This window comes from Castor canadensis, chromosome 9 (genome assembly GCF_047511655.1).
Source record: "Castor canadensis chromosome 9, mCasCan1.hap1v2, whole genome shotgun sequence".
Lineage (NCBI taxonomy): Eukaryota > Metazoa > Chordata > Mammalia > Rodentia > Castoridae > Castor > Castor canadensis.
Genome location: NC_133394.1, coordinates 35,198,813 through 35,219,312, shown reverse-complemented (window position 1 = coordinate 35,219,312; position 20,500 = coordinate 35,198,813). Strand labels below are relative to the sequence as shown.

General features: G+C 36.2%; 1 long non-coding RNA gene across 1 annotated transcript in view; it reads left to right on the top strand.

Moving 5' to 3' along the window:
* Window positions 1-19,407, top strand: part of LOC141410727 (uncharacterized) — a 134,471-nt gene extending 115,064 nt beyond the window's left edge. Inside the window, exons 3-6 of the long non-coding RNA XR_012435517.1 lie at window positions 2,521-2,573; window positions 3,237-3,295; window positions 13,420-13,470; window positions 17,834-19,407. This is a non-coding gene — a long non-coding RNA (uncharacterized lncRNA). The remainder of the gene's footprint in view (window positions 1-2,520; window positions 2,574-3,236; window positions 3,296-13,419; window positions 13,471-17,833) is intronic.
* The last annotated feature ends 1,093 nt before the right edge of the window (window positions 19,408-20,500 follow it).

Genomic DNA, 20,500 nt, shown 5'->3' with positions numbered 1-20,500 from the left:
TTGCTGTTTGTTTTTCAGTTTTGTTGGGGTGGATCAGACTGCCCAGGGGCTGTGCTGCCTTATGTTCTTTGAGGTGGATAGGGAGTCCAATGTGGTGCATAATGCTCACCTACTCATTCTGTTAATTGACACACAGGCAGGTTTGGAGCTGGTGGCAATGGCGGGCAGAAATGGTGCCAACTTTTCTCAGCATAGTGTGGCATGGAGAGGCTTTCCACAGGCTAGGGGTTCAGGATGTCACAGAGTTTGATTCTGGTTGATGCTCTATTTCCACTTGGTGGAGGAAGGAGAAGAGAAGGAAAAAAAAAAAAAAGGGAGAGAGAAACCCTCTCCCAGGGTTTCCCTGGGCCAGACCTGCCTTTCTGGCTGTGCCATGGGTCACAGCTGTTAGGTTCAATTAAAGGCTGATTCGAGAGACAGTCTCTGGATTATTTTCCTGCACCTAGTGTGATGGCAGTTATTATTTGGCTAAAAGCAGTCAGAATTACACAAGTGTGGATCCAACATCTCAGGGAGGTTTTTGGAGTCACTGAGCTTAAGCTTTCTGCTTCCGTACCCTAGTCACCATCTTGATCCCCCTGTAGTCTAGTGTTTTTAATTTCAAATTCCACCTGCTTGTTTCTGGTATAGAGAAAAGCAATTGGCTTTTATATATTAACTTTGTACCCTGTACTTGTGTTATAATCATTTATTAGTTATAGGAGTTGTCATTGATTTATTTGGATTTTTTATAGAAATGATTATATCACTTGCAAAAAAAATAGAGACAGTTTTATTTCTTTTTCAACAATCTGAATATATTTTATTTTCTTCCCCTCTGTTGAATTGACTTCTACTTCCAGTAGAATATTGAAAAGCAAAGGTGAGGATCTCTATGTTTTCTTCCTTAGTTGAAACACTTTGAGTTTTTTTACCATTGAATATGTTAGATATAAACTTTGGGGGAAATGTTCTTCACCAAATTGAAGAAGTTCCCTTCTATCCTTAGTATACTGAAAGTTTTTAAAAAAAAATCATAAATATGTTTTGGATTTTGTTAAATGCATTTTCTTCATATGTTGATATGACATGTAACTTCTCTTTTTTGATTATTGATGCATAGAACAATTGATTTTTGAACGTTGAATCAGCCTTGCATACCTGGGATAAGTCCAACTTGATTATGGTATATATATATATATATATAATGTCAGATTCAAAATGCTGAGAATTTTTGCAACTGTGTGTTATTGATATTGTTCTGTAGCTTTCTTTTCTTGTATCTTTGTCTGGTCTTGATATTAGGGTAATACTGGTTTCATAGAATGTTTACCAACATTTCTTCTGCTTCTATCCTATGAAAGATTGTGGAGAATTGTTATAATTCTCTTAATATTTGATAGAATTCACCAGTGAATCCCTTTGAATATGTTGCTTCCTGGTTTGGGAACATTACAAATTATTACCTTAGTTTTTAATTGAACTGAAGTCTAGGTTTTTTTCTGTTTTAAATTTTTGGTAAATTATATATTTTTGATGGAATTAGTTCAGTTCCATGAAGATCTTCAGCTACTGTAGTGATAAATGATCCTCATGCTTCAAAAGGTGACAGTTGGCTTATAAGGACAGTTTGCAATGGCAGACAGCAAGATCAAAGAGGGAACAGAATGTAAAAATCAGTAGAGGGAACATGCTTGGATTCATGGTAGAGTATACTTTTCACTGTTATGAAAAGTAACCCATCTAATTATTGGGAAAGTTCTTCTTCATATGATAAGTTTTTGTTACATACCAGAATCCAGATAGTGAATTATTCTATATTATATTCTATAATATAATATAACAAAATAGAATTATTCTATAATTCTATATTATATTCTGTAATATCTCTCGGGGTCTGGTCATTTCTTCTGCAGGTGACTACCACTCTTTAACCAAATTCGAATCACAAAATTGGCTTTTCTTTTCTTTCTATAGATTCAGTTTTCTGATCTATACTATTTTCCTTCTCTCCAGAGAACTTCTTTTAACATTTTTTGCAAGGCAGGTCTACTGACACACTCCCTCAACTTTTGCTTGTCTGAAAATCTCTCTTATTTCCCTTTCATTTTTTGAAGGATAATGTCATGGGGTAGATAATTCTAGTTTGGTGGTTTTGTTCTCTCAGCACTTTAAATGTTTTATTCCACTTTCTTCTTGTTTGTCTGAGGAGAAGTTGGATAGGATTTTTATCTTTGCTTCTCTATGGTAAAGTGTTTTCCTCCTTTAGCTTCTTTCATTATTTCTCATATATCTGACATGCCTAATTATAGTTCTCTTGGGCATTTATATTGCTTGGTGTTCTCTACAATTCAGGCTCTATTATTTGGTGTCTGACATTAATTTATTGAAATTCTAAATCATAATTGTTTTATATATTTCTTCTATTCCTTTCTCTCTTCTTATATGTTCATTACACATATGTTACACCTTTGTAGTTATCACACAGTTATTGAATATTCTCTTCTGTATTTTTCAATTTTTGTTCTCTTTGCTTTTTAGTTTTTGAAGTTTCTATTAATATAGCCTCAAGCTCAGCAGTACCAAGTTTACTGGTAAGTCCATCAAAAGCTTTCTTCATTTCTATGATTTCTTGTATCTCACTTTGTGGAAAATCTTAAGCTTTCCATATCCTGCTTATATTGCCCATGCATACTGTCTACTTTATCCATTAGAATCATTGTCATATTAATCATCACTGCTTTAATTTCTGGTATGATAACTCCAACATCTCTGCTGCATCTGCTTTGATGCTTACTCTGTATCATCAAATTGTGTGTGTGTGTGTGTGTGTGTGTGTGTGTGTGTGTATTTTTTCAGTTTTGCTTGATAGCTACACATGATGCACCAGGTAAAAGAAACTGTTGTAAATAGCTTTAGTAATATACTGGTAAGGTATGTGAGAGAAGAAGCACATAGTCTTCTGATTAGTTCTTATTTGGAGTGTAAAGTTCACAAGTGTTACTTTTTTATCTTCTTTTAGGTAGAAGAGAGTGGTGAGTGTGTGTTAGAGTTGGATATTTTCCTTCTCTTATGGAGAGCTGCTAGCACTGACAGGAGTTAGGTGTTTCCCTTCCTCCAGATCAGTTAAGTTTTGATAATACCACTATAGGTTAGGCATTTGCTAACTAGTTTCTCCAGAAGACAGACATTGTTAAAAAGAATGGAGTCCTCTGACACACATCAAAAAAAAGTTTGTTTTCTTCTTTCCTCTGCAGAAATCACAAGGAGGAATTCTGTCTGACATTTATTAAGGGAATCTCATGGAGCTCTGGAGGTAAAACACACAAAAGAGCGGGAGTACCCTGTGACTGAGTGTCCTCAGAGGTTTTAACTCTCAGAATTGTCCACAATGAGTCTCCAGCTCATTGTCATCAGTCCAGGTTTTCCACCTCCACACTGGTTCCCATGGCAGTTTCTGCTCTTGAGTCTTTGTTCCAATAAGCAGCAACTGCCTTATTTGCCTGTCTGTCTCTCCAATTTGGGGAGCAATGGTTTGTCTTGTGTACTCTGCTATTGATGTATGTGTGTTTGGCTTTTTACTTGGTAGTGGTAATTCCAAGCTCTTTATATGCAACAATTAGAAAATGCAGGTCTCTATCTGATTGTCCTCTGTATCCTCAGTACATAGAACAGTCTTTGAGTTACATTGTTGAATCAGTGACAGCTGAACCAAGATTTCTGTGGTTTTTTCCATGGTGATGTTATTTATCATAACCTTATTGACTGAACTGCAACAATTTTTTTCAGAATAGCTTAAACACATACTAAATTAAAGTAAGATTCCTATGTTAATAGAACTTGAAGTAGGCCAAGGACTGACTTTCTAGTACTCCAGGGTCTAAAGAGAATCCAACTCTGTTCTGATTAGCCAGGAGTCAGATGGTAGCTTGGTCCAATAAGATGTTACCAGAGATGAGGCAAGGTTGGGTAGTGCAAGGGTAACTTAAACATCCACTGCCTATGAGAGAGTAACATACAGATGAGCAATGTTTGGCACTTATGAACCTTATAAAATTTATGGAGAACTGACATTGTTGTCTTCTAAATGTAACTATGACCCACTCAGCCCGAAATAAATACTATCTGACTTACTACACCCACAGTTGGGTAACTGCTTTCACTAGCTTTTGCTATCATTTTTTCTCTGGGAAGTTAGTTTAGGGAGACTGTTGCTCAAAAAAAAAGCACATTACTAGGGTGGTTATATATTTATACTGAATTGGCAAACACTCACTGTTGGCAGATAAAGTTGTTTTTAACTGATGTGTTTGCTTTCTGAATCAGATGGGCAAATTAGTGGCCTCAGCCTTCTCTTTCAATTTCAACATACAGAGCGCATGATGTATGGAACAAGTTCTTACTTTCCATATCTAAAGCCTATATTTTAAGCAATTTGCAAATAACATTCTTCAGTCACTGGTAAAGTCTGTTATTATAGTTCATGTGCATTTAATGTTTTTATCAAAGCTCTCTACAATAGATAAATGAGGGAGAAGATTGATGTGTTGGTGGTGCTATGTTTAGAATTCATAATTTATCTCTATTATATAGTTCCATAGTTTGCAGAATATGAATCAGGGGAAATTAATGATTTGGGAGATCTGAAGTGTATTATATGAAGGCACTCAACTGGAATTGCCTTTAAAATCTTAACTGAACATAGTAAGGCTTTTATTATGTTAGTTTTTACAATTATTTATTATATTTAATAATTTAATGTTTTATATTATCTTTCAGACATACTTTTCAATATTAATACATCAATTAGAGGCCAGTTCATTTGTTTACTAAATTTTTCACAATATTAAGATAATTTCTGAGGTTTCACTATTATAAATTATATTTCAATGGATATGCTTGCTTTTAACATAGTTACAAATATCTGTAGTGCATTCATGATGTAATATAATTTGCTAGAACAAATAAACCCCAAACTTTGGTAGTTGAAACTTATAGGTATTTATTTTTTATTTGTTTAATAGCCCACTTCTTTTTTTGCTTAGTGGGCAGTTTTCCTGCAAAGGGTTGTTATGGGATCTATACCCAGAAATATGTACACATGAAATGAATAAGGATAAAATGCCCATAATCTGTACTAACATATCACTGGCTAATGTATTTGCATATATTTTCTGGAAATTTAAGTGTATATCTATTTTTTATTTATTTACTTATTTTTTGCAGTGGTAAGGATTGAATCTAGGCCCTCACACTTTTTGGGCAAGACTCTTCCATTGGAGTCATGCCCCCATACCTAAATGTGTATTTTTAAGGTCAAAAATTTTATGAAGCTTCTGACTTTGAGATCTTCCATTATTTTAACCTTTTACTATATGTTGGCCTTCTCTTCTTGTTAAATGTGTTATCTATGTAATTTCATTACATACTAAATTCTTGACAATGTTTCAATATATTTTATTGATATTCTACCCATTTCATATTAAATTTATGAGACAGTATCAATATTTTAAAGAGATTAAAAACTCTCTATCATATGCAGCAAATAAATTTTTAAAACTTTGTTATCTGTAGTTTAATTTTATTTATAAAAAATTTCACTTTTAATTTTTCTGTAGTTGGCTTAATCATCTTTCATTTTATTTCCCCTTTATAAATTTACAACTTGACAGCATGATTTTAAAAAGACTTTTGGTGTATTTCCCCTTTTATTAGTATGGAGTATCCTTCTTTATCTTGTTTGATCAGTGTATGTTTGAAGTCAATTTTGTCCCAGATAAGTACTGCTACCCCTGCATGTTTTTGGGGACCATTGGCTTGGTGAATCTTCCTCCAGCTTTTCACTTTCAGCCAGTTCTTATTTCTGCCAATGAAGTGGGTCTCCTGTAGGCAGCAGATTGTTGGATCTTCCTTTCTAATCCAGTTTGCCAGTCAGTGTCTTTTGATTGAGAAATTTAGTCCATTAACATTCAGTGCTATTATTGATAAGTACGTGGTGATCCCTGTCATGTAGTTGTCTTTGTTGATTAAGGATTTGATTGTGTGTAGCTGGATCAATGTTATTCTTTACTTTCTTGCCATTTCTTCTGTGTTTGGTATTGCCTGCCCTTTCATGGTTTTGTTTGCTTTCATTATCTGTGTGCAGAATTCCTTGGAGAATCTTCTATAGTGGTGGCTTGATGGTCATATATTGTTTTAATTTCTGCTTATTGTGGAAGACTTTTATTGTTCCATCTATTTTGAATGATAGTTTTGCTGAGTAAAGTATCCTAGGATTGAAGTTATTTTCATTCAGTACTTGGAGATCGCACCCCATGCTCTTCTTGCTTTTAATGTTTCTGTTGAGAAGTCTGCTGTGATTTTGATGGGTTTACCTTTGTATGTTATTTGTTTTTTCTCTCTTACATCCTTCAATATTCTTTCTCTAATCTCTGTACTTGTTGTCTTAATGATAATATATCGTGGGGTAGTTCTGTTTTGGTCGGGTCTGTTTGGTGTTCTGGAGGCTTCCTGTACCTGAATGGGCATAGTTTACTCTAGATTTGAGAAATTTTCTGTTATTATTTTGTTGAATATATTACGCATTCCTTTTGCTTGCATCTCTTCTCCTTCTTCAATGCTCATGATTTTCAGATTTGGTCTTTTGATGGAGTCAGTGAGTTCTTGCATTTTCTTTTCACAGGTCTTGAGTTGTTTATGTAATAGTTCTTCAGTTTTTCCCTTAATTGCCATTTTGTCTTCAAGTTCTGAGATTCTGTCTTCTGTTTGTTCTCTTCTGCTGGAATGGCCTTCCATTTTGTTTTGTATTTTTGTTTCCTTTTTTTTTTTTTTTTGAGGTTTTCCATATCATGGGTTACTTCTTCTTTAATATTGTCAATTTTTGCCCTTAATTCATTTATCTCTTTGTTTATGGTGGTCTTTGTTTCAGTTTTGTGTTTGTTTAGGGCTCCTATGATTTCATTTATTTGTTTCTTTTTTTTTTCATATTCTTTACTTTTGTTGTCTTGGAATTTCTTGAGTGCCTCCTGTATGTTTTGGTTGACCATGTCTAGTAGCATCTCTATGAAATTCTCATTGATTACTTGCAGAATTTCTTCTTTCAGGGTGTTCTTGTGGTCTTTGTCGGGTTCCTTGGTGTAGTTTATCTGGATCTGGATATCCATTTTCTTTATTTTGCTCTAAATTATGTACTACTTTATTTTTGGGGAGAGAAATGGTTTCCACCCTTTTTCTTCTTCCCATATTTCCACTAGGTATCATTTCTGTCCCTGGACTATGTATAATTTACTATTACCTGGGTTACAGTATTAATACTAACAAAATTGTGAGAGAAGGATAAAAAAGAGAAAGAGAAGGAAGGATAAAAGGAAGAGAGAAGAGAGGAGAAAAAGAAAAAAAAATGGGAGAGATGGTGGGTGATCAAACAGCAAATAAGGCTGCCAAATTCCTAAAGAAGGGAGAAAAAGAAAATAAAAAGGAAAAAAAAAATCACCAGTTCTGGAACAATAGGATTGCAGGCTCAGTTGTTTTTAGTTCTTTAGTGTCCAGTCCAGATGTGTGTGTCTCTTAAGCATGCTTGGAGCCCTCTAGTGGCAGCCCAAGTGGTAGCCTGGTGGAGCAGTTATCTGGGAAATCTGTAGAGCTGAGGCTGGCTCTACCCGAGGGGCAGGGTTCCTGATGGGCTGGTGGATGCAGCTGTCTCACACCAGGCTGGTGCCTGTCCCAGTGGAGTGGGGCTCCAGTTGTACCAGATGGAGCTGGAGCCCAGCAGGGCCTGATGGGCAGAGAGTCCAAGGGTGGGGGTCCAGTCATCCCATGTGTAGCTGAAGCTCAGCAGGGCCTGAAGGGTGGTGGGCTTGGGGGGAGACAGGTATCCTGGTGAGCTGTGGGACAAGCTCTGGGCTGGGGTCTGGCATGTCCAGGGGCTGGGGATTCCAGTGGTTGAGGATCAGGTGGCATGGCTGTGGGATGGGTATCCCGGTGTGGTGTGGGTCCAGTTTGGGGCTGGTGGCTGGTTTGGCTGAGGGGCTGGTATCCCGGTGGTGTATGGGTCCCTGTGGTGCATGGATCCGGCACAACCTGAGAGGCAGGGATCCTGCTGTGAGTGGGTCCGGCACAGGGCTGTGGCCTGGTGCAGCCTGAGGTGCAGAGAGCCAGGCAGAATGGAGCAGTGGTTCTGCAGGCCTACGGGGTGGGGATTTGGCAGGTTGGCTGTTCTTTTATTGGATCATGGCATGGAGAAGTCTTCCATGATCTAAGGGGTTTGGAGTGCTGTATTTTTGGCTCTCCCTGGTGCTTTACCTCAGCCAGGGGTGTCTCTAGCTTCTCAGCAGGGTCTCTGGTTCAGGAGCTCATGAGGTTTGTGGCTGTGTCTCCATCCTCATCTTGGATCTGGTCGAGTTTTGTTTTCTTTGACAGACATTTTATTTTTAATTTTTTGTTCCTTTTTCTATTTTTACTTTTAGCTTTTTTACAGTGAGAAATTCAGTATGCAATATTTATTTTTGGTTTTATTTTGAGCCAATTTAATGTCTTTTTTGAAGGTTATTGGACAGACTGATAACTTTTATAACTATTTGGTCTTACCATTTTCATGTTGGTTAATATTGGTTTTTCTTTTACTAATTTCTAGATAAACAGAACTTCATATTATTTATGTATACTATATTTTTAATGTTTTTATTTCTATGTATTATGTTTGTACAGCTTTCATCATATTTTACAAATATGTTATTATTTGACTATTTTTCTATGTTTTCTTCTTTAGTGTTTGGACATGGATCTCTTATTTTGTAAATATTTTCTTCCACTCAGGCTGAAGCTTACCTTTTAACTTTTTAGTAGTGCCTTTTAAAGAGAAGTTTTGATTTTTGATGAAATCCAATTCATGAATGTTTTTCTTTTCTATTTTTTATTTATTACATCCTAAAAAAATCTATGATTAACCCAAAATAAATGTTTATTCTCATGTTTTCTTCTAGAAATTTTGTAGTTTTAGCTTTTATATTTAGGTCTGTGGTTTACCCAGTGGTAATTTTGTATGTGGTATGAAGTAAGGATTGACTTGCATCTTTTTGTGGATACTCACGTGTTCTGAATCATTGCTAAAAAGAATGTCTTTTCTCTTCTAAAAATATGACTTAGAACATATTTTGAAAATAGTACTGATGAGATTTAGTGATGAATAGGCAAAGAATAAAATTTTATCCTAACAAACTATTAAATTGTTGATATTATTTATTGAAATGGATATCTCCTCAGACTTTGGTTATGGATAGCAGACTTTTCTAGCTATTCAAAAACACAGTATTTTGAAATAGAGAACTGGGTGCTTGTGAGCTCTAGGTTAAGTTTGAGGGCACATTATTCAGAATGCCCCTCTGAATTTTAGCAAATCTATTGTGCCAGCTTCTTGTCTCAGGATGTCTCTAATTTAGCTTGATCTGAAGCTCAGGAAATTTGTTCCTGTGTCTGTGAACTCTGGGAACATGACACACCTAAAGATTTATGTCAGCAAAATTTGTGACTTCTACCACTGCTTCTTTCTTTAGTAAACTTAGTTCTTAATTCAAGACTCAGATAGTATCTCTGAGTCTTACACCCTAATCCACCTGTAGATCCCTATCTCAAGAAAGTTTGAGAAAAGCAGCTTTACACTGGCCAACTCTTTCAATACAAGCTAGCCATTTTACTGTCTTCAGAGAGATATTTACCTGGGTTCCAGACTGGAGAACATTCAATGTGCAGAGTATTTCCTAAACTCCTTCACATTAACTTTGATGCCAGCAAATTTCCTCACTCATATTTGAAGATGGAAAAAGACTTATCAGTTTATCTCATAGCAAAGATCCTGGAAATAAAAAAACACTGGTTCCTTCCTTGAAGTATAATCTCATATTCCAACTACCTTTCCCCTTGCAGAAAGTTCTTTTGGATCAAGAAAACGAGTTTAAATGGAATCCCAGTTGGTAGTGACTCCTTTACTCAGCTTAGTGAGGTTTATCTTGCCAGGGGAAAATGTCAGAAATTTCACTTGAGAAGCCTTTTGAAGGTCTTTCATGGAGGGTAATTGTATCTTTTCATGTGTGAACTGTTTATTAACCAAACTTGTCAGTATAATGGACTATAGAAATTAATATTAAAACATACCAACCTCATATTTATTGCTAAGCTTACAAGAAATTTTTTGTTACCCCCATCTTTCAAAATTACTGCTTTTCAATTATTTTAATTCTTTCCAATCTGCCATAACTTATGTTTGTGTTTGGGAAAGTTACTTGATCCCTGTTGGTCTTTATTTCAGGAAAGCAGGATTATTTTACAGTTCTGTTGCAAATACTGTATGAAATATTATATAAACAACCTGTACAATAAATTTTGTCTTCCTTCCTTCTTCCCTCCCTTCTTCTCATCCTCTCTCCCTCCCTCCCTTCCTTCCTTTTCCTTCCCCTCTTTCCCCCTTCTCATCTTTGTCTTCTATTAATTTCCTTTAGGTTTCTGATTTATCACCAGTGACAAAATTCCTCCTTTAGAGTCAAGAAGATTGGGATTTCTCATACCAATTTGACATCTTTTCTCTTCTGTAAAGGGTAATGAGTGTTCTGTTCCCTTCTGTCCAATTTTAAATGTGGATTTGCAAATAAATTCAAAAGAAGCAATTTGTGTTTCTTTTGTTTATCTTTTTTATTATTGTTGTCCTGGGGGTACATTGTGACATTTACCCAAAGTTCTTACATTATATCACAATTGAATGACCCCCTCCATCATTCTCCTTTCATTTCCTGCCCTCCATTCCTGGACAATTTGTATTTCTTATTCTGTATTTCAGAGGTTGATCTTACATCCATTTTTGTTACTTTGTACAGGAAGTGAGTCTCTGAACAGATTGGCAATTAGAGGCACTGTAGGCTTTAAAAAACAAACTCTCATTTCTACTAGTGGGTTACAAGTGGATTTTAAAACTAAAATGAGCCTCATATTTCTGTTCCTTTGGCCTCAGTCTGTGTCTTTTGATGGGCAATCTGAGCAGTCGTACAGTGAGTGCTACACTCACTGCTCCTGTTCCTTGATTAATCACAGCTATCCAGGTACTGTGGACTGATCTGTGGGTGGTGTCCTCCCTGAGTGGGCATCATGTGTACTCCTAAATGCAGGAGGCACTCATGTTGGGGCAGGCACTTCCCTTCTCTCTCTCCTCCTACTTTGTTCTGTAATGAAAATTCTTCCTCAGCATCCCCACATAATAAGGGTTGATTATACTAGATAGTTCCATTTTCTGTCTGCAAAGAGAATGCAAGTTTACATGGAAGTGAGTGAAGTAGATAATTTAGAACCATTATCCATGTTTTAAATGGTGAGTAATGTGGGAAAACCTGGAGTTAGTTGATGCTTGACAAATAATTGCTAAAGAATGCAATTGCCTCCACAAGGCCTTTCCAAGATCAAATTCATAACAGTGGAAGTCTTAATGCAGATGTTATCTAAAATTAGTTTACAAAAATCAGTAGCCTTTCTCCACACCAATAATGAACAAATTGAAAAAGAATATAGGAAAACAATTCCATTGACAATAGCCTCAAAAAATTCAAATACCTAGGAGTAAACTTACCAAAGGATGTGAATGATCTCTACAGAGAGAACTACAAACCACTGAAAAAAGAGCTTGAGGAAGACTACAGAAGGTGGAAAGTTCTCCCATGCTCATGGATTGGTAGAATCAACATAGTAAAAATTGCTATACTACCAAAAGCAATCTACATGTTCAACAAAATTCCCATGAAAATCCCAATGACATTCATCACAGAGATTGAAAAATGTACCCTAAATTTCATTTGGAAACAAAAGAGATGGGAATAGCCAAGACAATACTCAGCAAAAAGAGAAATGCTGGAGTTATCACAATACCCAACTTCAAACTATACTGTAGAGCCATAGCAATAAAAACAGCATGGTACTGGCACAAACAGATATGAAGACCAGTGGAACAGAATAGAGGATCTGGATATGAATCTGCACATCTATGGTCACCTTATTTTTTTTGCCAAAGTCACCCAAAACATGATGGAGAATAGACAGCCTTTTCAACAAATGTTGCTTGGAAAAATGGCTATCTGCCTGCAGAAAACTGAAACTAGATCCATGCCTATCACCCTGTACTTGTATGAACTCAAAGTGGATTAAGGACTGTAATATCAGAACTGAAACTCTGAAGTTAGTACATGAAAGAGCCAGGAATACTTTGGAAGCAATAGTATAGGCAAAGACTTCCTCAGTAGAAGTCTGTAGCCTAGCAACTAAGAGAAAGGATGGATAGTGGGATGACATAAAATTAAAAAGCTTCTGCATAACAGAAGAAATGGTCTCTAAAAGTTTAGAATGGAAGAAAATATTTGCTGCCTATAAATCAGAAAAAGGACTAATAACCAGAATATATAGTGAGCTCAACAAACTAAACTCCCTAAAAATCAATGAATCAATAAAAAAGTGGGCAACTGAACTAAACAGAAATTTTTCAAAAGAAGAAATACAAATGGCCAAAAAGTACATGAAAACAATGCTCATCATTCCTGTCCATAAAGGAAATGCAAATCAAAACCACACTAAGATTCCACCTCACTCCTGTTAGAATAGCTATCTTCAAAAACACCACCAACAAATTTTAGCAAGGATATGGGGAAAACGGAACCCTCATACCCTGCTGGTGGGAATGTAAGCTAGTACAACCACTTTGGAAAACAATATGGAAGCTAAGTAACTATAGATCTGCCATATGATCCAGCAATCCCACTGCTAGGGATATACCCAAAGGAATGTGACTCAGGTTATTCCAAAGGAATGTGACTCAGGTTATTCCAAAGGCAAGGCACCTGCACAGCCATGTTTATTGCATCAGTATTCACAATAACCAAGCTATGGAAATAGCCAAAATGCCCCACTACTGATGAATGGATTAAGAAAATGTGGTATTTATACACAATGGAATTTTACTCAACCACAAAGAAGAAGGAAATTTTGTCATTTGCAAATAAATGGATGAAACTGGATAGCATCATCTTAAGTGAAGTTAGCCAGCCAAATATTGTATGTCCTCCCTCATACGTGTATCATAGATCTAAAACAAATAACAGTAATATTATTGGATGTGGGTCACATGCTAAGGGGAGAACATGTACAGGAGGAATAGGGAAAGGGAAGGAAACCTAAAACTTGAAAGTGGTTGATGTGCCCACTGCTGAGGAGTGAATAAAGTAATCTTAAACTGACAGAGGCCACTATTGGAAGGTGACTGGGAAGTAGTGAAGAGTTCAGGTAGAGATGAACCAATGTTGTAATACACATATGCATGGAAGCAATCTAGAAATCTCTATGCGTAGCTGTCTTTATCTCAAGCTAGCAAAAACACTATGTCCTTCTTTATTACCTCTTATGTTTTCTCTTCAGCAAAATTGGAGAACAAGAGAGCAGAGCACGTTCTGCCTGGAAGTAAAGGAGGTAAGGAGGGGGAGGGGAGCAGGGGTGGGCAGAGGTTAAAGGTGATCCAAACAATGTATACACATATGAATAAATTTATAAACAATAAGAAAAGAATATGGTCAAATGAATTATAAGCATTTGGGTATAACCAACCTCCGAAGCCAGGGTTATTTAGATCAAATTAACATCTATAAGTGTGCTTACCTGTGGGTACTGAAAACCACAAAATATAGAAGTTAAATTAATTAGTTAATTTTTTATAAGGCAAACTCCATACTACTTGAGCCATGCCTCTACTTCTGCTTCTCCATAGCTTGGAATTGCAAACATACACTAACATGACCAGCTGGTTCTTTGAGAGAGGGTCTCACTAATATTTGTCCAGGCTGGCTTTAAATATCTATCCTTCCATCACTGACTCACAGATAGCTGAATTATAGGTGTGAGCTACTGTGCCAGATCCATTTTCCTCTCTCTTCTGTTGTTTCTGTGAGCATGAGCCTAGCCATCTAACCTGAATTTAAAACAAAACAAAACAAAACACAAATGTTTTTATTAGTACACAATAGTTGTTCATAGGGTTTCATTGTGATATTTCCATATATAGATATATATTGTACTCCAGTTTGGTTTGTCTCCTCAAATAATCTCCTTGTTCTTCCACTCCCTTTTTTGAATTGACTTTGACAGTTTCAATTTCCCATTTTCATACATGTATAGAAATATCTCAAACATATTCCATTCACTTACTTTCCCCCTTTCTCTATTACTCTCTCCTTAACATGACCTGTATTGCATTCTTGTCCTTCACTGTTTAAGTATGTTCATTGTTCAGTGGGGTTTGCCATAGTATTTTACCTGTAAATATACTGGACTTTGTCAGTCAACCTCCCTGTATTATTCTTCCTTATCCTTTTCCCCTACCCTGTATTTTTCAGAAGTTTTCAGTGCATTTCATTGTTTCTTGTTCCCACACAGTTGTGATGTACTTCAATATTATTCACTCCCTATCATTACTTCTTTCTTTTCTCCCTCCCTTAGTCCCCTCTAACAGTCTCACTTTTGGGAACATTTTCTACATATATATGTGTACACATGATAATGACTCTATTTGTATTGGAATCTATCTTCCATATTTGAAAGAAAACATGCAAACTTTGTCTTTCTGAACCTGGCTTATTTCACTTAACATTATGTTCTTCAGTTCCACCCTTTTACCTGTAAACAACAAAATTTCATTCCTCTTTATGGCTGAATAATATTCAATTGTATATATGTACCACATTTCTTAATTCATTTGTCAATTGTATGACATCTGTGCTGTTTCCATGTCTCAGCTATTGTGAATAATGCTGCAACAAACATGGATGTGCAAATGTCTTTATAGTAACCTGACTCGTATTTCTTTGGATATATGCCTAGAAGTAGTATTGCTGGGTCATATTGTAGGTCTATTTTTAGATTTTTGAAAAACTTCCATATTGTTTTCCATAGTGGTTATACTAATTTACATTCACACCAACAGTGTATGAAGGTTCCTTTTTCTCCATCTCCTCACCAACATTTGTTGTTGTTTATGTTCTTGATGAGAGCCATTGTGACAGAAGTGAGGTGGAATCTTAACATAGTTTTGATTTGCATTTCCTTTATGGCAAGGGATGTTGAACATTCCTTCATGGGTTTTTTTGGGCCATTTGTATTTATTCCTTTGGAAAATTTCTGTTCAGTTTATTTGCCCATTTCTTCATTGGGCCATTGACTCTTAAGAACTTTAGTTTCTTGAGCTTCCTGTAGATTTTGGTTATTAATCCCTTGTTGGATGTATAGCTGGCAAAGATTTTCTCCCATTCTGTGAACTACCTCTTCAGTCTGGTGACCATTTCCTTTGTTGTGCAGAAGTTCTTAGTTTCATTTAGTCCTATTTTTCAGTCCTTTCCCTTAAATGCTGAGATGTTAGAGTTCTGTTTAGGAAGTTATTGTCTATTGCCATATGATCCAGAGTAATCCCTACTCTTTTCTGCAGTAGTTTCAAAGTTTCAGGTCATATATCTATTTTTAATTGATATTTGTACAGAGTGAAAGATATGTGTCTTGTTTCAGTCTTCTACATGCAGATATCTGGTTTCAGGTCTTATACTAAGGTCTTTAAACCATTATAATTGATATTTGTACAGAGTGAAAGACATGTGTCTAGCCTCAGATGTCCAGTTTTTGCAGAAACAAATTGTTGAAGAGGCTGACTTTTCTCAATCATTTTTGGTTCCTTTGTCAAAAATCTGGTGACTGTAGCTGCATAGGTTCATATCTGGGTCTTCTCTACCATTGGTCTTTGTGTTTGTTTTTGTGCCAGTAGCATGCTATTTTTGTTGCTGTGGTTCTGTAGTATAGTTTGAAGTCAAATATTGTGATACCACCAGTGTTAGTATTGCTTTGGCTCTTCAGTCTTTTGTGCTTCCATATGAACTTTAGGTTTGAATATTCAATCTCAGTGAGGAATGTCTTTGGAATTTTGATGGGGATTGCATCGATCATGTAGATTGCTTTTGGTAGTATAGCCATTTTCATGATATTAATTTGGACAATCCATGAGCATGGGAGATATTTCATCTGCTGATGTGTTCTTCAGTGTCTTTATTTAGAATCTTAATAGTTTTTTTTTTGTAGAGGTCTTTCACTTCCTTTGTTAATTTATGCTTAGGTTTTTTTTTTTTTGAGGCTTTTGTAAATGGAATTGTTTTCCTAAATTCTTTCTCAGTCTGTTCATTGTTGGTATAGAAAAGGGTTAATGGTTTTTACATATTAATTTTGTATCCTGCTTCATTGCTAAAGGTGTTTATAGTGTTTAGGAGTTTTTTGGTGGCATTTTTAGGGTCTTTTAGGTATAAGTCATGTCATGTGAAAATAGGGTAATTTGACTTCTTCCTTTTCTATTTGAATTACTTTTATCTCTTCTTTCTGCCTTTTTACTCTGAAAGGAATTTCAAGACTGTTGAATAAGAGTGGAGAGAGTGAGCACCCTTATCTCATCCCTGATTTTAGAGGAAATGGTTTAATTTTTCCCCATTTAGTATGATGTTGTATTGGGCCCAACTCTAATACCCACACTCTGCTCAGTTATTAGCTGGGAGCTTCTCTGGGGAGGGTTTGACCTCACTGTGAGTGCTGAAGTGGACTCCAAAAGGGGAGATCTGGAGCCATCAGCTCACATACTCTTTCCAGTAGGTTCTCATTAGAAGGTCAATCTGAAGAGTGCACCTCTATGGCTACCAAGCCATCTTATGTTTTCTTTTTATCATTTTTAACTGCATGAAGGAGTTTCATTGTGATATTTCCATACATGTATATAATGTACTGTGATCAAATTCACCTTGTTTATTACTCTTTCTTATGCCTCTCTTACCTCTTCTTTATCTTCCCTTTTAAACCATTTTAATGGGTTTCATTACATACTATCACACATTGACTACTATGTAGGTTGCTATAACAAAATTCCATATCCTGAGTAGATTATAAACAGCAGAAATTTATTTCTAGTAGTTTTGGAGGCTCAGGAGTCCATGAGACAGATGTGGTGTCGTTAGTTCTTGGCTTCTGGCTTATGACTGGTGCCATCTTGCTGCATTCTCACATGATGGAAGGGAAAGGGGGTCTGTCTTAGACTTCTTTTATAAGAACACTGACCCTATTCGTGATGGCTCTGTGCTCATGACCTGTTCACCACTCAAAGATTCCCACATCTTATTACCATCACCTTGGGTTTTAGGACTTCCACACATGAACTTTAAAAATGGGCTTTTACAAACATTCACACCATGGTAATCCTTATTTAAATTCTAGAAACTTTGTTTTTTCTCATGCAAGTTTTGCAGGTGTTAGATTTTTTTCCCCTGTGTTAAGCCTAGGGCCTTGCTCATATTGGGCGAGCACTCTGCCACTGAGTTCTCCTCCTGGAAGGTTTCAGTTTTTATGTTCTTATTGAGGCCTGAGAGTTTTAGCAACTATTTCATTAAATCTCTTCCATTTACTGCACTGTAGCTGGCATGTATACCCACATCGCTCACCTCTTTTAGGCTGTCTGTTTCCATGAGATATGTGATTTAAAGAAATTTATCTGAGAATTATGACCGGTCACTGTCCCATAGCTCAGACTTTGCAAAATTTGTGCTATTTCTGTATTGCTTAAAGTATTTCCTCAAGGTATCTTATATACAGTTTACCAAGCAAGTCTGTCCTCATCTCTAAAATAAAGGATAATTGTTAGGAAGTTTATCTCCTTCCTTGAGCCTATTTGGAAGGACACATAGTGGGCAAGGGAGGAGTATTAGTTCTGAGTAGAATGATTGGTGGTTTTCCTTTCTAAACCCCAGTTCTCTTCCTCAAGATGACAGAATGTTCCAGTCATAATATAATCCTATCGTGTGGAAGTAACTGAAGCTTCACAGATTCTGCTGAAGATCTGAGCACACCCTCGGCCCTGCTTGCTGAGGGGGATGTTCAGTCTGCAGACACCCATGGGGTTTCATCTGCTGCTAAAATATGGTGGATCAGAAAACCTGGACAGCAAGATAGAAACGAGTTGCCCTGAGGTGACTCCTGTACTCTGCTGACTTCTTCCTCATCAGGACAGATGATTTCACTCTGAAAGTGAAGAGCTGTAAAGAGGCATGAGGAAGGGAGTTTTAACCATGAACATGACAACTTTCTAAGGATTAAAAATGTCTATTATAGGTATTTTGAATAAAAGACATTAAAGAAACTGATTTAGTGATGACTTTTTTTTAACAAGACTTACCCTAGTGTGTAAGATTTAGATTCATAACCACTTGAGTCAGGCCTTCCATTCTTTATCGCAGATCAAATCTGGCTATACTTATTTGTGTAGACACTTTTCTTCAGGGTTAAAGATGCTTCCAGAAACAATGAAAATAATGGTGATAAAATAAATTACTGTGAACCTCAGGATAGTGTCCTTAAAATTGGCATTAGAAAGAGTACTGCTCTTTATTTTTTATATTAAAAAAACTACTTTTTAAGCTCATTTTCCAATGACAGATGGTAACTCTGTTTTGGAATGCAAAACCATAAAATTAGTTGCTGCTACTACTAGTTTTTATCCACATCATCCTAAATTAGGCTACCATAAGTCTACTAAGTCTACTACTTATTTACTCTCTCCACTGCAAAAAAGAAACTGCTCTTTAAAGAATTGTGTTAGGTTGATGCCCAGAGCCAGTGCTTACTATTGTAAAAATTCTGTCAAAGAAAACATGGGACTTGACAGCACAGTCATTGGAAATTTGATGGTGGACATCTGCTCAGTAGTGGACTGCAAGTGTGGATTTATATGTTAGAGTTTACTCAGGCACTTGGCTATTAGGAAGAAACTGGATTAGTGCTCATTTCATAATGGTCAGCACTTGAGCGTCCCTGTTCTGATTATGACTTCAGGCAGCTACTTATCTTACTTCTTAGCTGCTCATCTGGTATTAAAAATACAGTATTTACATTATTTAACAAGAAAGATTCTGCAGTAGAAAAGTTTGAGTATTTCTAGAACTCAGCAGCTTTAATACCACAAGTACTGCCATTGTATCAAGTGTTCAACAGATCCAGGTAAGCTTGCTATTCGAAATTCTGTTCTCTAACGGAGCTAATAAAATTATAATACTGGCTAAGTTGAGTTGATTCTTTATAACAGCACATGTGAAAGTAGGTCTTCATTTTACTTTCTCACCAAATCTTTAAATTGAGGCCACATTTTCTTTTCTGAATCTGCTAGTCTCCTTTTGGTACTTTGGTGGAATGGTACATATTTAAAGACTGGTATTTTGGAACTGTGCAAACCACATAAGTGTTTTTTTTCTAGAAGAAGTTATTTCTGTTAGTTGCTTTCTTTACTTGCAAGTTAACTATAAATGTCATGAAGTTTGTGCCCTATATAAATTGCTTTAATTATGTTGGGTTTATGTAACTTCTTTGTGTTTGTATAAGCTAAATGCATGCATGTATTTCCTTCTATAAATGCTAGACACTTGTTGAATGTCATAGTAAATAAATACAACCATATTTAAATGAAAGTGCTTATTCTTACTGGTTTTACTTAAGTCTAGAGCGCCAAGATTATTGTTTTTGCATGATAATATTTCATTTTGGTAATTAACTGAGAAGGACAGGCCAGCATTCTCATCAAAGCAATCCCAGATGGTAAGTGTAATTCTGAGTTTTCAGTTTACCAACAGAAGAATCCTCCCTACCCTCTCCTCTGTCCTACAGAAACAAACATGGCCCAGATGCTGTGATAAATGTGTGGGACCAATCCTATATTCTTCCAGGAACATTTGCCATGGCCAAATCTAATTTAAGACTACCAAATGCTTTCAGCTGTTCCTATCCAGTTGCTGAATCAAATGGCAACACAAGGAAGAAATTCAAATAATTTTGAAATGATTAAGGAAGTCATATACAAAGAAAGCTCCCGTAGAAAATTAAAATGCCAGCACAATACACAAATTTTTGTTTCCCCAATATTTCATAGTCAAATTTGACTTTGTTGTATAAAATATAACAAAAACTGAAGACAGTTTCAAAATCTAATCAATGCTCACTTTAACTGCACAGATGATGTCTGGTCAACTAACAAGACAGTTACATATTGTGTCAGTCAGTTTTATTGTTGCTTAGACTGAATACATGAAAGAACAACTTAGGGGAAGAAAGATTTATTTTGTCCATGGTTTCAGAGATTGCAGTCCATAGATCTTGGCTCTGCTGATTCTGCACCCAGGGTGAGGCAGAACATCAGGGAAGCAGGAGCATATGTTGGACAAGGTTCTTCACCTCCTGGTGAACAGGAAGCAGAGAAAGAAGAAATGGCTAGAGATAAGGTACAATCTACAAAGTCATATCCCAAGTGACCCACTTCTTCCAGGTAAATTCCACCTTCTAAAATAGCACCATTAGACAGGGATTTAAGTATTGAACACATGAATCTGTGGGAGGTACTTCATATTTAAACATTGCATTCTGCCCCTTTCCCTCAAATGTTCAT